The 17,481-nt window shown below is 38.0% G+C and overlaps 1 protein-coding gene across 14 annotated transcripts in view; it reads right to left on the bottom strand.

Moving 5' to 3' along the window:
• The window catches only part of LOC132098874 (neuronal cell adhesion molecule-like), a 48,800-nt gene extending 31,319 nt beyond the window's left edge, over window positions 1-17,481 (bottom strand). For 13 of the 14 annotated variants that reach the window (XM_059505126.1, XM_059505133.1, XM_059505134.1 and 10 more), the window contains exon 1: window positions 17,345-17,481. The gene's annotated coding sequence lies outside the window, so the exon portion shown is untranslated. Of the gene's footprint in view, window positions 1-198; window positions 350-17,344 lie in introns of those variants that run through there. The other variant, XM_059505129.1, reaches the window with a different exon arrangement.

The raw sequence follows: 17,481 nt of genomic DNA, 5'->3' as shown, positions 1-17,481 counted from the left end.
AAATAGTTCACCCTGGAGGTGTAACTTTGACCCATAGGGTGTGAGAAACACAAATGTTACCCTAATAAATACCAAAAAAAAAAAAAAAACTCAAGATCAAATCACTGAGAACCAACCAACAAAGCAAATAAAGTTTGGGTATAAAAAAAAACAAAAAAAAAACAACAACCTTATTTTTCACAGCTAGAACACCATTACCTTAATACTGCAGTGAGTCAACAGCAGTCCTTTCCTGGTCACGATGTGTATCAATTGAGTATCTCGCAAACCATTCTCTGTGGCTCATGTAGTATATGTGTGGCCGGTGAACACTCTGACAGGCATCTGCCTCACACACGCAAACACACACACATGGCCGCTCGACTCTCCCTGCATGGCATCCACCCCCATGTGCCTGCCTCCTAACTCGGTGAGATTAACACACCCCTTTGTCACAGTATAAAGGGGGTTAACGCATGTCCTGGAGCAAATCAAAAGCATCCGTAGGGACTGAGGGACTGAAAGGGGGAAAAAGAGAGGTAGAGAAACAAAGACACGGAAAATAAGATATATAGTGCAGGTAAAGTGATGTCTGTACACTGTACAATGAGCTACTGATACACATCAGACTCATTTAGTAGATCTGTTCGTTCTGTCAAGTGTTTGCTTGAGCGTTTCCTTTAAATGGAACAGAATCGCAGATGTGCTGAAGACAGTGTGAAATGACCGTCAAATACAAAAGCTGTGCAGAGCTTCAACACTTAAGTGACAAAAGCCTCAATAAATGACTGAGGATCCTGTGGTGAAAGATTGAGCGCAGATTTCAGAACCAACTAGAAGGTCTTGAATCAGCACCAACAGGCATCTGTCTCAATACTGGTTCTGGATAAACAATAAAAGCCTTTATTGTTCTCTATACAGTCTTCAATAAAATTCATATTATAAAAGCAGAGCTCTATGGCTACCAAAACATTTATCCTAATGTAGCTAGATGTGATTTTACAGCCCTCTGAGCTCATAAAACAGCCTTCAATGTTGACATAATGACTCATATAATGTCATATGATAGTCATTATAAAGGTTCAGAGCATCTGTTTACACAAAGTCAACATGTATTCTCATTTGCAATGCACACTGCTTCTGTAAAGTGGCTTATTTTTAAGCACACGCATATTCAAAGAGAAAAAAAAACTGAAGGACAGGACTTAATTCTACCCATCAGGATGACAATGATTAAATTGCTATTAGACTGTTAACTAAAATCACATCAGTGAAAAATGAAAATAATTTCAGAGGAAGTTTTGATTTAGTAACATTTTGATTGAGTATTTAGAAGACTAAATCTTGCATAATATATACTGTTGTGCACAATATCACATGTACTAAGAAAGTAAATGTAGTAATTGTTTATTCATTTTTATATTAAATTATAATTTTATATAATTTACCTTCCTGCAGTGCTCAAATACATCCTACTGTCTGGTTAGTAAATAAAGACAACATTTATCTGAGAAAAATTAATCAGTGCCATTAGTAATCTCTTATCATCAATAAGCCATGGTGAAAAGTATTTTATAAAATTGTGACATTGGTAATATAATAAAAAAAAATTATCAACCAGAAAACAAAAACAATTCTGCCGCCAAGTAATATAGTTCTAATTAAACTAACTGTAGGCTGACAGTGGTTGCCATGCAACTTAGCAACTTGGTTTATTATTGTAGATGTCAACTGATAGGCTATGCAGTCGCAAGTGTGTGTGTTAAACTAGATATTGAAATGCTATATGTGACATATACCAGTGTGTACATTCCTGTACCTTCCTGTATTGTATATTTTTTACAGCATGAACAGATATATTTCAGTATCTTAAAAGTAATACCCATATCCAATAACGAAGGGCTCATTTTTCCATACTGTGGCTTTTCGAGTATCATATGAGTGAGGACATATATATGACCAGAAAGAAAAGCACTGACTACATTCCCCAGCTCTCAGCTTTAATATACTCTGTCTGAGTGTTAACATCCGTCAGACTGGGGTCCCTCACACACACACACACACACACACAAATGGCAGAATATACAGAGCACCGGAGAGCTGCACAAAGGGGCATGGAGAGGCCTTTTCACACAGCAGATTTAGCACACACCAGCTGGGCTTTCAGCACAGAGACGAGTCGCCACTGAACTCTCTGTCACTTCCACTTCAGCTCTGAGGACACAGTTATCCATGCTAGGGGACAATACATGGACATAATTCCCACCAGACCTCCAACAGCACTAGAAAAGAAACAAAAGACCTGATTTCCTTTATAACATTTTAAGTTCATAATCCACTTGATCTTGAGCAGGATCACGTATTTTATATATTTTATATTATAGTAATACGTTTTATATTTAAGTATCGAGTTACATTGGCATTATGAGGAAGACAGAGGAAAAAAGAGAAAGCAAAAGGAAGTGAACTAGAACTGTTGGCATGATGCCCCCTGGGGAGGCCACACATTGCAATAAGAAATGGTTATTTGATTTTTATGTTAATGATGTGGTTTGAGCAAAGGCCACATGCTAAGAGAGAAATGGAATGGTTGTAGGGTTCCACACACGAGCGTACAGTTCTTAAAAATCTACTGCAATCATCTACAGACAACAAAAGAAGTGGTGTAGCATTGTGTTTTAAAGGTTTAATAATTTCTGTCCCACTAGCATCACTAAACTGATCTGAAATAACAAGACATGCCATAAATAAATATGTTTTAAAAATATAATGATGTAAAAAATGCAATAAAAGCTGAAAGCAATCATTAGAAATGTATATTAATGCTAAAAAAATTATATACGTGTGAATATATACATATTCATATTCATGTGTATGTATATATATGTATGTGTATGTATGTCTATTTATCTACATTAACAATTTAATTTAGATTTATATATATATATATATATAATATATCATAATGGCTATTAAAAAAAATGCCATAATTTTTAAAACGACTTTTCATTTTGAGGCCACTTTTCTTCTGTTTTAAACACTTATAAAGGCGCACTGTGTATGAAAGCTCTCACAGCTCATTATACCTGCTGATGACTTGTGTGCCTTGCATTTTATTGATCTGCCTGTTTATATAAAGGCCACAGTTCTCAAAACAGTCAATACAACAGCATTCAGCCCTCTCTGATAAGGTCAGCATATTGGCCATATTTTCTACACATAGCGTTCATTAACACACTGATTCTTATTTGTTCTGTAATCAAGATTACCCTTGGGTTTATAATACACGCAGTAAACAGCGATGGCAGAAACCAGGTCTTATCTCAGAATGGCCACATAACTCAGTCTCTCTTTCAACTCAGTCTCTTCTGATCATACAACATCATCACCAGGGAGACTCACTATGGCAACAAGGACCGGCGATGGTGGGGCCACCCCGGCGACCCCGACCCACCAGACATTAAGCCGGCACTCCGGAGAGAAACTAATCTTGTGTAACATACAATGAGCAAGCATGGAAAGAACAAACCAAAACAAAGAAGCAGACACAGAGGGAGAGTCAGTCAAGAGAAACCTAATGAGAAAAGTATTCTTCAAAAGAAAACACGACAAGCTGGTGGTTATAAAAAATAGAGTGGGGAACTACAGGGCCGTATTTCACTCTGAAAGGAGCTATACATCTGATGGATGAGAGAGGAGAGGGTCAGGAAAGTCTTATGTGATGGCTATTATTAGGTCCACTATAGAGAGATTTCTCCTTAAGCCAGTAACTCAGCTGATGAGAAATCTTCCCAGATCAACTCCCTGAGGCTCGTGAATCACACCGGACACACTCGCCCTGTGGACAGCCGACTGAACATTAGCAAAGTCAAGAAAAGATGTCAGCTGAGGGAGAAATTTGAAAACATCTCTGTTCACTGAGCATCCAATGTGACATTCTTGTTTTTATTGTTTTTATTACATTTTTTTTTTTATTAAAATCAATTAAAATAATATAAAATAAAATAACAAAATGCTTATAATATAATATAATATAATATAATATAATATAATATAATATAATATAATATAATATAATATAATATAATATAATATAATATAATATAATATAATATAATATATCCTGATAATTATATCCTAGCAATAAAATGAAATAAAATAAAATAAAAGTTGTGACCCTTTTTGTACAAGACCTGATCATGTTGTTTATCGGCTTATAATGCATGAGCAACTGACAATGAAAAAAGAGGATTTCCATACATCTAAATGTTGCAAAAACAATGTCATTAAACATCCAACAAGCAACATCCCAGAGATGTATAGCAGAAAATCATTTTCAAAACTTGCCAACATTTTCCAAATGAAAACACACGCACAGTTGTGCTTTCAGAAATCCAACCATATTCCCATCTGATTTCAAATTGACATGGCACAAAATGGATCTTACTCGTCCCTATGCATCATGAGATGCTCCATCAGAACTAACTCTAGTGTGTAAGCACCCTAATTCTGAAAACATTACTGTATTAATGTTTCACCTCAGTGTCCCGCAGTGACATTCCCGAGAAGAGATTTCTCTATGAAGACTTTCAAAAGACAATAAATAACAGGAATACCTTAACTCCATATGGTAAGAGTGTGGAGGTCCTGAATAATAGCGTTATCCAAGAAACAGAACCCCATTAATGCAGGACTACACTGCTACACGCCAGATAGTTGATTAAAATGACAATAATCCAGAGAAAATGAGTTAAAACAGCATTTGCTGAGCAGACATACACATTCTATCATCTTAGAAGGTCACAGCATAGGCGCTATTGAAATAAACAGCTCCATATCGTGGGCTTTGCCTACAAAAAAATCATTTGAAATAGTCAACTATATCTGGCCTCTACTGGACAAAATGAAAAAAGCAGTTGTTCACCATAGCATATGAGAGCCCCATTTGGCCTTATTTGTAAGCAGTCAGGCTTGAGCAGTCAGCAATGTCATTTCCATGTGCACGTCCAGAGTGCCCATCTGTGACACTCAAAGCGCCCATGCAAAATGAGTCTGAGTCTTGATTTCTATTATACAAAGTGGCATTACTAAACCACGAGTGACCTGCATTCAAATTTACATTTGTCATGTGGATAGTATCATAATTCAAGAGCAGTGCAATGCATTGTGCAGCAGCCCTGACATGCCTTCACATCAGTTTCATGGACACAGATACATGAACCAGATAAACAGATACAACTGTCCCCCAAACTGTTATGAATACTGAATTGTTGTTATGAATATTGAAATAATAAAACTTGACATGCATCCTGAAAACAGCAAATTAATGTAAGAAACCTTTGTTTATTTTTTTAAAGGCATTATAAAAATAAAATGATGATATGATCCCTTTAAAAAATATATACTGTTTTAATCTACCACAACTGTAACTTTACATCTTAAAATAACTGTAACTTTATATCTCATTTGAACTTTTAGGTTGAAACAGACTTTCATAAAAAATAAACAAATTGATGATACAAAAATCTAAAAGTGAACGCAAATGGTATTGACAGAAATAGTTTAACACTTTTTGCATTCTCTTTTAGGGACAGAAATTTCATCAAACCACTGCTTCACCACAGTCCAACCAAAGACAGGAACTTGTCTTAAGAAAGCGAGAAAGCTAAATAAACAGTAAGCAATAAACAATAAACAGTCGAGTGTTGGCCTTTGCTCTGATGGTCCAGAGCCCTTAAAAAGTGAAGTACTATTCAAACTGAGACCAAAACCAAAGGAATTTCAGGGCTTTAAAAAATAGCTGCCAGTTCTAGAGCATATTGTACCAGACTAATGAATAAAAAAGAATATGTAGCAGACTAAATTAGTAGTGTAAATTGTATTAGCTAAATTATTCAGTGTTTATGCCACTGGCATTGAATGTAGTTTCATAACAAGGCTCGGGAGGAGCACGTTAGAAGGTGGAGCCACTTAAGATAATCAACCTTAGGGTATAAATACAGCTGAATTAGCCTACCTGTCTCCATTGACGGTTTATTAGCATCCCGGTTCGCACTGTCTGTTATCTTATCACAGACCCAATTTTCCTTCCAGCAAGGAGATCCATACCGGGAAATTTTTCAGATCTGCTACTGTTGCTGATACCCAAAATCATTAAACACGGCCATTCCGCACCATTGAAACGTCATCGCGACATCTGCTCTTCTCGCCAAGCCACAAGTCGTGGCCAATAGACCGTGCAAAGCCCGAGCTCGCCTCGCTTGACACCACGATTGATCCGATCAAGACCGGGCTCTCCTCGAGTGCTGGAATCGCAGCAGCAGCAGGCATTCAACTAGCCTGGGCCGCACCTCAGAATGTCGTGTGCCGTGGAAAGGTGGCTTAAAGTTTGTTAAATGAGGTTATGACGTAGTTCTGTCGGATGACAATGCCATTTTTTACCACGAAGCCAAGGCATTTTTTCCAGAGTCGTCATCCACACTGAAATGTCCAAAGATATGATCTGCCTTACCGTGCATGTTTAAACCTCACTGAGGTTATACAGACATAAGTTTCATGCAATTATTCTGGCAGGACCAATTTATTTAGGGACATATTTCAACATTTACTGGCGTGATCACTTAGAATTTATCTAATATACCACTACCCTCGTTTTGCCGCAGGACAGCAAGTGTGAGTAAAATTCTGTTGTCTTTCTAGGACTGTAATATGAAAAGCATGCAAGTAAATATCTTTAGAAACTGCTTGGAAGTGAATAGCACATAACTGCAATTAATGTTATTGCCATAATCATGTCTACTGGTATGTTTTACAAGACTAAATGATATTCATAGTTTTCAGAAGCCTCTGTTTCCACAGTCTATACTACAACGTGAAACCAGTGTTCCAAATGTATCCGTTTTGGAGGCTGTTTAAAAAGGCCGGAAGGCCAAAACAAGAGGAATGATGCTTTTCCAACAGGAACGTACTAATGTGGACAAGGCTTAAGGAATTGTCAAATTAGGCAGCCAATTGCTAAGCTGGCAACACAGTAGGCTACGCATTCATTTTTTTAGGTTGCCCCATCAAATGTTACTAACCTGTCTACTCTTTCCAGTCTCCTCCTCTTCTCATGCTCCCCTTTACTTCTCTGTTTTCTGTACCTTCTCACTTCATCGTCTGCAGATACAAGGTATTTCATTGCACTTTAACAGGTAATCTGGTATGCGCAATATTTTAAACAAGCCTCACTAACTGAGTTTAATGCCACAGTTATGTTAGAATGCATCTCATTCTTGTTTCTGTGGTGGTGTGTCGGTCTCATCATGAGGCGCGTGGTCCGGAGCGCATACGACCAATCCATCAGTTTCAACTAAACTTTACTCCAAATATATGAACTTACCTGTTTTGAATACTATATTTAACATGTTTGTTTACGACCATATTAGGGTTTAATTGTTGAACTTTAAATGAAATCCACTATTGTTTTGACCATTGACCGATTTGAAGATCATTTAGAAAGGTAACTTCCGTGTGCAGATGCGGTAAATTTTTCACAAGACAAGCGAGATGACAGTAGTACCCGATTACATGAACTAGCTGTTTTAAATATAGTAATTTTATATTTAACATCAGTTTGTCAGTGCATCTGAAAGTATATATTCTTTTAGACTATCGGTGATTCCATAGGCTCTCTTTCTTTCAGCTGCATGGTTTAAAACAGCAAATAGTCATGCCATGACAAGAACAGAGTCTCTCTCTTACTCCACCCAAGCACGATTACATTGTCGATACGTATCGTCGATCTCACGCGCTGACAAGATGACGATTGACAATGACCATATCGCTGATTCATGGCACTTATTTGGGGTACACTGGCACAGGAAATTCAATTTATTTTTTGTACACTTAATTTTTCAAATACAATGACTGCACCAAGATTTTCTGACTTCTTATCGGAAGCAGCTCATTGGATTTGTTAAACAATTATGCAAGTAATCCTCATAGCGTCAAATCCTCATAGAAAAACAAATTATTCTTAGTATTGAACCCCTGTCAGGCACTGCAAGAGTGCTCCCGTTTGAGCCAACCTTTGCCTTTTCCGTTCAAAAAAAAATAAAAAATTCCCTCCTTCACTGTCTGGCCAAATACTGGCCATTCAACTTTACCTTTCCGTCTTACGTTTGGAGAGGCTTTCCAGTTTGATGTCGTGAGTATTTACCTCCCATCAAACGTCGCTGAAAGCCTCCCGTCTAGACCACATTACTTTTTCCTTTCTATGGCTGACGAGGCTTACCCATTCGACGCCTTGAATATTGAGCTCCCGTCGGATGTTGGTGAGAGTCTCACGGCTAGACAACTTTTCTTTTATCCTTTGGTCAAAAAAGGCTTACCCATCCGATGCCTACAGTCAACGAGGCTTACCCGTTCGATGCCATGAGTATTGAGCTCCCATCGGACGCCGGTGAGAGTCTCCTGGCAACACAACTTTACCCTTTCCGTCTTACGTCCGGAGAGGCTTACCCGATCGATGCCTTGAGTATTGAGCTCCCATCGGACGTCGGTGAGAGCCTCCCAGCTAGACAACCTTACCTTTTCCTTTCTACGGTCGGTGAGGCTTACCCGTTCAGTGCCTTGAGTATTGAGCTCCCATCGGACGTCGGCGAGAGTCTCCCAGCCACATAAACTTTACTTTTAAATGCTACGGTCGGGGAGGCTTACCCGTTCGGTGCCTTGAGTATTGAGCTCCCATCGGACGTCGGCGAGAGTCTCACGGCCAACTAACTTTTCGCTCCTGTTTGACGAGTGATGGTGCTTGCTGTACGACGACAAGAGTCTCCACCTCCGCCAAACTCTGTCCAAATCTTTTCCCCCCACCTGGTGAGGCTTACCCGTTCGATGTTCTGAGTCCTGATCTCCCAACGGATGCTGCGAGAGCCCGCGCAGTCGGGTTTTCCTGTTCCCGCTCCCCGGCCGGTGAGGCTTACCCGTCTGATGCCGTTGAGTATTGTGCTTGTGTCAGATGTCGGTGAGAGTGCTCCCGGTTGGGTTTTCTTTTCTTGCTGCCCACAAACAGGTCTTATCCATCTGATGCCGTGAGTATTGATCTCCCGTCGGGTGTCGCAAGAGTCCTCTTTGTCGGCAGCCCAAAGCCTGTTTATCTGCTCAACTGAGAGGACCTACATGTCCGTCGTCCTGAGTCTTGATCTCCAGTCGGAGGCTTCATGGGTCCTCTCGGTCAGTTATCTGCCCTGGTTGCCCACTGACTAGCAGGGGCTCATCAGCCAGTGGGGCCTGTACGCCAACACCGTGACCTATTCCAGTCGAGGCAACTCGGGCCCTCCTGGTCGGGCTATCCAATCACGTTGCTCCTCCACTATCGGCCGGTAGGGCTCATCCGTTCCAATGCAGTTAGTTGCTCCGGTTGTGCAACGGCTCAAGCCCTCCCGACCGGGCGCCCCAAATCACGTAGTCCGATACAAGCAGCCGGTAGGGCCTATCTCTCCAAATAGGTAAAGTTGCTCCCACTGGAGACCTGCCAACCAGCTGACTTTCTAAATATCAGCCCCTGCCAGATCTCAACGCTATTGTGGGGGGGGGGGTGTCCTTAGTCTGGCGGCTGCCCTTTCCGCTATTGCTTTTTGGGGGGTACTCTAGGTTCGGGACATTCCCGAGCTGGGAGCCCCTTCCCCGGACAGCACGCCAAATATGCATTATAATACTTCAGCTAATTATATGTAAGTGTGAACTCGTGAAATGTAGTTTCATAACAAGGTTCGGGAGGAGCACGTCAGATACTTAGCCTAATTATCACAGGTGGAGTCACTTAAGATAATCAACCTTAGGGTATAAATACAGCTGAATTAGCCTACCTGTCTACATTGACGGTTTATCAGCATCCCCCCTCCACCCCATCTCCTCCACTAGAGTTCATTTTACACTTTTATATACGGGGGGGGGGGGGGTATTCTAGGTTCGGGCCATTCTCGAGCTCGGAGCCCCTTCCCCGGACAGCACGCCAAATGCCGGCTACCCCCAACGATGAATCTGCCCCCTGGTGTACCTGGTGAATGTAAGGGATCATGGAAAGTGTAAAATTCATACTAGAATTGAGCCAAAACCGAATGCAGATTTTAAATATCTGTCATGATTTCCGGTTACAATTGTTACTGTAGCTTGATGTTGAAATGATACCCAATATTAAATGACTGTATTAAATGCTGAAACATTTTTCAAAGACTTCATTAACAATGCTAAATGAAAATCAGCCATGCAAATCAGCTAAAGAGCTATATAGCTATTGCTTGACTTTAACAAATTTTTAAAGCACTGTTAATAAATCAAACCCTAAATCCCTACCTCAGCATGTATAAAAAGCTCTTGTATAAAAGCACAATGCATCAAGTTACCAAATAAAGATACAAAACAGCATTTTGGAAGGATGTATATACATCTGAATGCTTCAAAAGATGCTCACAAACATAGTTTAACCATATTACCCATATTGTCATGTCAGAAACAATACAAATAGTTTTTTTAGAGTCTAGATTCAAGTGAAAAAGTTAGCCATACTGTACATAGGAGGGCCCACATGCCTGAATGTTTTCATTATTTATACCACATAAATCATATGTCAGGAGTGACACTGTTATTCAGTATAACTTTACTGCATTGATCTCCCACACAGCAGTGAGTTTGGTCAATTCAAGTCTCTCTTTCTCTCAGCAAGTCTCCAGTCTTTCACTTTTCACTCTATTCAATCGTTCATTCTGTTCATCACAGTCAGACTGAACTCCCGCCAGACCCTATCAATCTGGATTCAGTAGAAATAACAGGGAGCTCATAAAACACAACGTGTGCAAGGAACTGTCATTATTTATAGACTATAAAGTGCATTTAACATAGGGATATCAAATAAAAAGCTGTTGCTTTTAGTTTATAGAATGTCTGAATTCACAGTCCCATCAATAAAGCTTAATTAGCCATTTGTCGTGAGACTATTGCCATTAAAATTATTTTAATATTTAATGTCATTCATTATTTAAATATTTAAACATTATATACAATTATTACAAATAAAAATTTGCCATTTTTTATTTACTGCATTATTTTATTTTATTTTTATTTTTTATTTTTATTCTTCAAGGTCTAAGCAAGCATGACTGATACATACCCCTGGACGGAAATCTTACCAAAGTTTAACAGTGTAATAGTCATAGTTTACATTATATGTTTCATCTTTAAAAGAATAGATAAAGACGCACATGACTCTAGTAGCATATTTTTAGGAAAAAAAGTGCTAAAATAACGTTGGGCTTTCCCTAATCTGATATCATTTTAAGAGCTAAAGAGGAAGAAAGAGGGGAAAAAAAGATCAGTTTAAGGTGTCTGTATCAGTTTCAGAGGTTGTGAATGTGAATGAGGACAGACAGATGAAAATCAGACTAAGAGAGATTTAAGAAAGAAAAATAATATTTTTATGCCATAAAGATCTGCATTACTACAGACAAATTTGCATTATGGCTCACGTGAGCGGAAAAAAATTAAGAATCTAATCTGATTCAAAATCCTCAAAAACAAGAGTGTATCTGACAATATCTGACACACAATGCCAGTAATTTAAACTGCTTGTATTTTCTTAGTCATTGTTGATGGTTTGGTTTTCTGCAATGGGGAAAAAGTAGTAGATATAAAAACAAGCCTTTTAAAAACGGTTCTTTTGTAAGATACACAATTAACATCCATTTTCTAAACATTTCCAGAACTCCTAATATCAGTGCATTGACGGAAAATAATCTACAGTACACTTCCTTTTGATATAACTCATGTTAATGACTTTTCACAGTTGACAAGGGACTCTGATATGAAGCTCAAAACATCATTAGAGTCTACAGAAGTCTGTCTGGATTGAGTCTCAGGCACAGAGGGGAGTTAGAGGTCTCTAAATTAGGAAGTTGGATTATTTTAGACCTCCACTGTGATTCACAGACATGCTACAGATAGAAACCAGCCGCCAAGGCTTTTTGGAAAACTTTTAAAGGCACAAAACATGCTTGTGACTCACATTAGATCAACATTAAACCCTCATCAAAGCATACAGGAGTGTTTGTAGTGTGTTTGGATGTAGAGAGGACGCAGGGTTCACAAAAGAGGGTGCCATGACCTCCAAGTTATTTACACTGAGTCATAAAGTCAACACACATCTTTTTAAAGCAGCAAGCAGACCACAGATTACAGCTCTCAAATATCCATAAATCAGCACGGTTGAAGCACAGTGATTCTACACCAATTTAAATATTTCACTATTCTCCGTGGTTAGGTTGGTCAGATGTTACGCGTTTTGCAACTAAACGCCACTCTTGAGATGCCAAACACAAAGAACCAGTATCTGTAAAGGTTTGTACAATGTACTACAATCAAAAAATATTTACACTGTAAATCACGTTTATGTTAATAGTTACATTATATATACACACTACCAGTCAAAAGTATGTAATGATAAAGATTTTACAATGATTTTGAAAGAAGTCTCTTATGCACATCAAGGCTGCATTCATTTTAATAAACAATACAGTAAAAAAATTATTACAATTTCAAATAATGGTGTTGTATTTAAAAAAATATTAAAATGTAATTGATTCCTGAGATGGAAAAATAGAATTTTCAGCAGCCATTAATTTGGTTTTCAGTGTCACATGATCTTTTAGAAATCATTATAATATGCTGAAATTATCTTTATCAAACAGAATAACTCCATTAACAATACTGAAGTTTATAATATGACAGCAAGGGGGATGGAAAAACTTAAAGGTCCTGTTCTTCGTGATCCCATGTTTTAAACTTTAGTTAGTGTGTAATGTTGTTGTTAGAGTATAAATAATATCTGTAAAATTCTAAAGCTCAAATTTTAAAGCCAAGCGAGATATTTTATTTAACAGAATTTGCCTACATCGAACCACCAGTTTGGACTACATCCCTCTAGTTCCTGCAGTAATGACGTCACTAAAACAGTTTTTTGACTAACCTCCGCCCACAGGAATACACAAAAAAGGGGGCGTGGCCTTGTTGCGCTCCGACGGAGAAGAGGAAGAGTTGTGTTTGTGTTTGTCGCCATGTCGTTGAAACGCTGTTATTTTCATCTCAAAGTCCAATCATCTTTGTTTGGGCTTCCCAGGGACGCTGTACTTAGAGATCAATGGTTACAATTTATGTTTAACTCGGTTCCCAAAAAAATAATAATCCACATGTAAAACTATGTGCAGCACATTATGCTGAGGACAGCTTCCTCAATCTCAATCAGTTTAATGCCGGATTCGCACAAAGATTATTCTTGAAAGATGGAGCAGTTCCCTCTTTGTCTGAAGAAGGCGTTGTTTATGGACCACAACCGGTAAGTGTATTTTATTATTTAAGTTGGTACGTTTAACAGTTTCTGTGACTTATTACACAAAGGGCAACGCTGTTTAGCTTTGTTAACTATCTCGTCAGTAAAAACTCCTGTGATTATAAGTACATCTCCAGCAAGTGTGTTCAGATCAGGATTGCCAGGTTTTCAAAACAAATCCTGCCCACTTCTCAAAACTAGTCCAAAACTAGTCCAATCGCGTTTCCAGGAGGGCAGCGTGCGCTCAGCTGCTTACGAATCACAACACAGGAACCGCTGGCACAATCAGAACTCGTTACGTGTTTCTGAAGGAGGGACTTCATAGAACAAGGAAGTAATCAGCCTGTTTTATGACAGTGAAAACAGTGGTATACAGATAGGTGAATTGTGTGAAAAATACTGTGTTTTTATTTTTATGTCATATTGCACACTATAAACACAATCAAAGCTTCAAAAAAAACATGAAAAACTTGACCTTTAATATATAAATACTTAATTACTTAATATTGCTGATCACAGCTTTGTTTTAGTAAAACCAGCAACTCTGAAGGAGCAAAGTCAGTTACAGCCCATCAGAATCCAATAATTATGCCTTCTAGAAAACATATTTTTATTATTCATGTTTTGATACGCTGCCAAATCCAGTAATTTCAATAGACTGTAAAATGGATGGATGGATGGATGGACGGATGGACAGATAGATAGATAGACAGACAGATAGATAGATCTATGTCCATCCTCAGTCATGTTTGACCTTGACCTCCACTAATCGTTTATCGGCCATGACAAGAGTCAGCTTATTCTTTTTGAAGCATATTAAGACAGAGCAACAGAGACGTTTACCCATACTGAATAAATCTGTAATCCCAATGATATAATGTCAGACTGATCTAAAAAATGTTCACTACCTACACCAATGTAACACCTGTTACATTTCCCAAGACAATTCCTCTCACAGGAAATACTGTTCAATAATCTACCACACCAACAGTAAGTTAGTGTTACACTGAGTTCATGCCCTTTAAATCAAGCTCTTAAATCTCAGAAATTATGATGCATTAAAATCAGGTCACAAGGCACATGTGGCATGTTTGCAAAGCAATTACCAGCATGCAAATGTCTAGCCTGCCTTGGCGTTGACAGCTGGTGCAAATGTAAATGTCCAGCATTTGAACTGAGTCACAAACAAACACTCCAAAACCACAGCATAAGCTATTTACTTCATTCCCAGTGATCCTCTCTGTGCATTATTGTCCAGTCACTTCATACCAGATGGTGGAAAGTGCATGGCTAGATAGAAGGCAAAGGTCCATGATAAAGCACAGCTGGCTTGGTGGCACGTACTGTACCAGGTGCCTGTTGTGCTTCATCAGCGTTGCCATAAATTCCCATCCAAAAAACCTCAAAAAAGCTTTTGATGTTGTTCCACATGGACTTCAGAATACAATTTCATGGAGCATAATTTTGATATAAACAGGTTAAAAAGCAGTAACCAAACAAAAAATGCATAAATTATGGAACTTAATAACTAAATCGAATAGAAATTTAATTTCTTATTACAAACAAAACTGAACAAAATCTGTAAAAGTCCAACAAATTCAGATTTTCCAATCTACTTCCAAATTAGATGCATTGGATGGAGCAGTGACAAAGGTATTCATTGAAAAGTATATTTTTGCAATTCAAAAATTAATTGTTCCAAAACAATTTCAGAGCCAGTAAAGAATTATCAAATAAAATTTTAAAATAAAAAAGTAAAATAAATGAATTACATAAAACGAAAATAATAATAATACAAAAAATAATGATAATATAAAATATAATAATAAAATCTCAAATAAAATCTAAAACAAAATAAAAATATTTACACCATTAAATATAAAGAACCTGTTCCACAAATGGCTTTCTGTTCCTGTCTCTCAACTGCATTATACTAGCATTCACTCTCTCATTTCTGTTGTTACATCCCTGTGCAAATGCTAAGTAATAATTGCTATGAAAATCTAAATGGGAAACTTTTCTCACCACAAGGGACTAGTGGCTCTGCAGCACACAAAGTAACAGCTGTTATGCACATGTGCATTATGCTATCCCATTGCCTTGGACAAGAAAGCAAATGTCCCATATTTTCTCCTTCATTAATCATCATTCAGTTGTGTCGATGTTAGACTGCCTGTAGGTCACCTATGATGCCATCAGAGTATTTAAAATCCATTAAAAATTACAGTGAATTAGTGTAGAGCACACACCATCCATACTATAAATTGTCCTAACCTGCAGTGTGTGAATGTCCAAATGAAATAGCACTATAGTGTTGACCTGCAGTAAATGGTCAGAAAAAATAATGAAGTGCAATATATTTTTGCCAATTAGACTATGCCCTGAAGAGTTATTTAAAAATAACTCTAAATAGCATTAACGATTCTAAATAAATAACATGTCTGACATACAACAGCCACAGACCACATGTACGTAATTATGCAGGATATATTAAACATGAATATATATATATCTGGTATTAGCATCTGAAATTGATTCAGATATACAATACATGCAGGGCTGCCAACTCATCGACTCATGAGCAGTGTATCCAATCACAGACAGATCTGTTGATTCTTGAACACATCTGATTGGCCATTCCGTTCAAATAAATGCTGGATCTTGTTCCACACACTCGCAAATCCTTTCACTGAAACAGAATGTATATAAGAGGTTCATTGATTATAAAGGAACTTTGTGAGATTGCGATGAACTGAGGTGACACCTTTTTAGTGATTATAAAGGAGGTGCTAGTTGTGCACTTTCTAAGAAAAAAATATAAATACGTTCAGAATTTAAACAAATATGTTTTTGGTGCTAAAGGCCATACGGAGCCCCGCATATGACATGCAAGAAAAAAAATTAAAAATTGTGGACACGATTTACTAATTCGTTCCCTCAATGTACTAAAACGTGCACACTATTACTATTTTTTACTGCATGTCATGTGCGGGGCTCCTCCTTAATATACTGTACAAGCAGCGAAGTTTCAGGAATGACATATCCCTCATCCCTCACATAAATGTGGGATTCATTATCGAATAGGAGAAAAATAAAATTTGTCCATTAAGCAATGCAAATGCAGACTAATAGATTAGTAGAAAAATATTAGATTTTTCATATAAAAATAGCCTATTGCTTTATTGCGGTTGAAATCATTTACAAAAGTAATGACTGGTAAATCTTGCAATTCTCTCACTGTACTTTGCTATTCTTGTTGAGGTAAAAAGGTAGTTTTGTAGCACTGAAACAGCTATTTTACATAATTGTTTGATAGAAACGCAGAAAATAATACAGCTTAAATAATAGTTAACAACACAGAGGTGGACAACTGTCCTTCCACAATATAGAAATAAAAGTGAAAAATAACAAATATGTACATTTTTAGGTCCCATTTGCAACCTATTAATAGAAAATGCCATTAAACATATAAAAACACTATTTTCACATATAAACAAAGACAGAAAAGAAAGATGCAGTAATGAAAGAGCCTTGTTCCCGTTGTCTTTTGTAGGGTATCCTGTATCATCTGTGGTTGTTTTTTTGTCTTCATACCATGACAGCAGGTCCATTCTCAAATGAATAAATATGCAAATCAAATATTTACATTTGAGAAATGCACCATAATGAATAAATATTGAGGGATGATGTCTTTAAATGACGAGAGCACCTGCTGGTGACCGATCACGATTTCAATTAAACACAGACTTTCATGAGATGACACACAATGAAAGCTTCGTTTTAAACGGTGTTCAGATATTTCATTGAAACGCATTCTTTGTGATCCCTGTCATATCGCCGTGAAAATCCGCATCATCACTGGTTGCCATGGGAGAAGCACGACTGGATGCTCCTCATTGACTCAAATACTGCACCTACTGCGCCTTCGCCTTCCCAAACGCGTCTCGACATGAACGCGGAAAGAATAACGCAGCTTCCGAGATAAAGAACTGTGAAACTCACCGATTCCAGTGAAGAATCCTCGACCCGTCCGGTTTCACGGGATTGGTGTACGTTTTGTGTGTTGTGTAGTCGGCGCGCACTGCAGCTTCTCTTTCTCCTCGAGCGCTCGCGCTGCTCCTGCTGCTGACAAACGCGCA

The sequence above is a fragment of the Carassius carassius genome, chromosome 22 (assembly GCF_963082965.1).
Source record: "Carassius carassius chromosome 22, fCarCar2.1, whole genome shotgun sequence".
Taxonomy (NCBI): domain Eukaryota; kingdom Metazoa; phylum Chordata; class Actinopteri; order Cypriniformes; family Cyprinidae; genus Carassius; species Carassius carassius.
The sequence above is the reverse complement of the archived record's forward strand: the minus strand, read 5'-3'. Positions and strand labels throughout refer to the sequence as shown.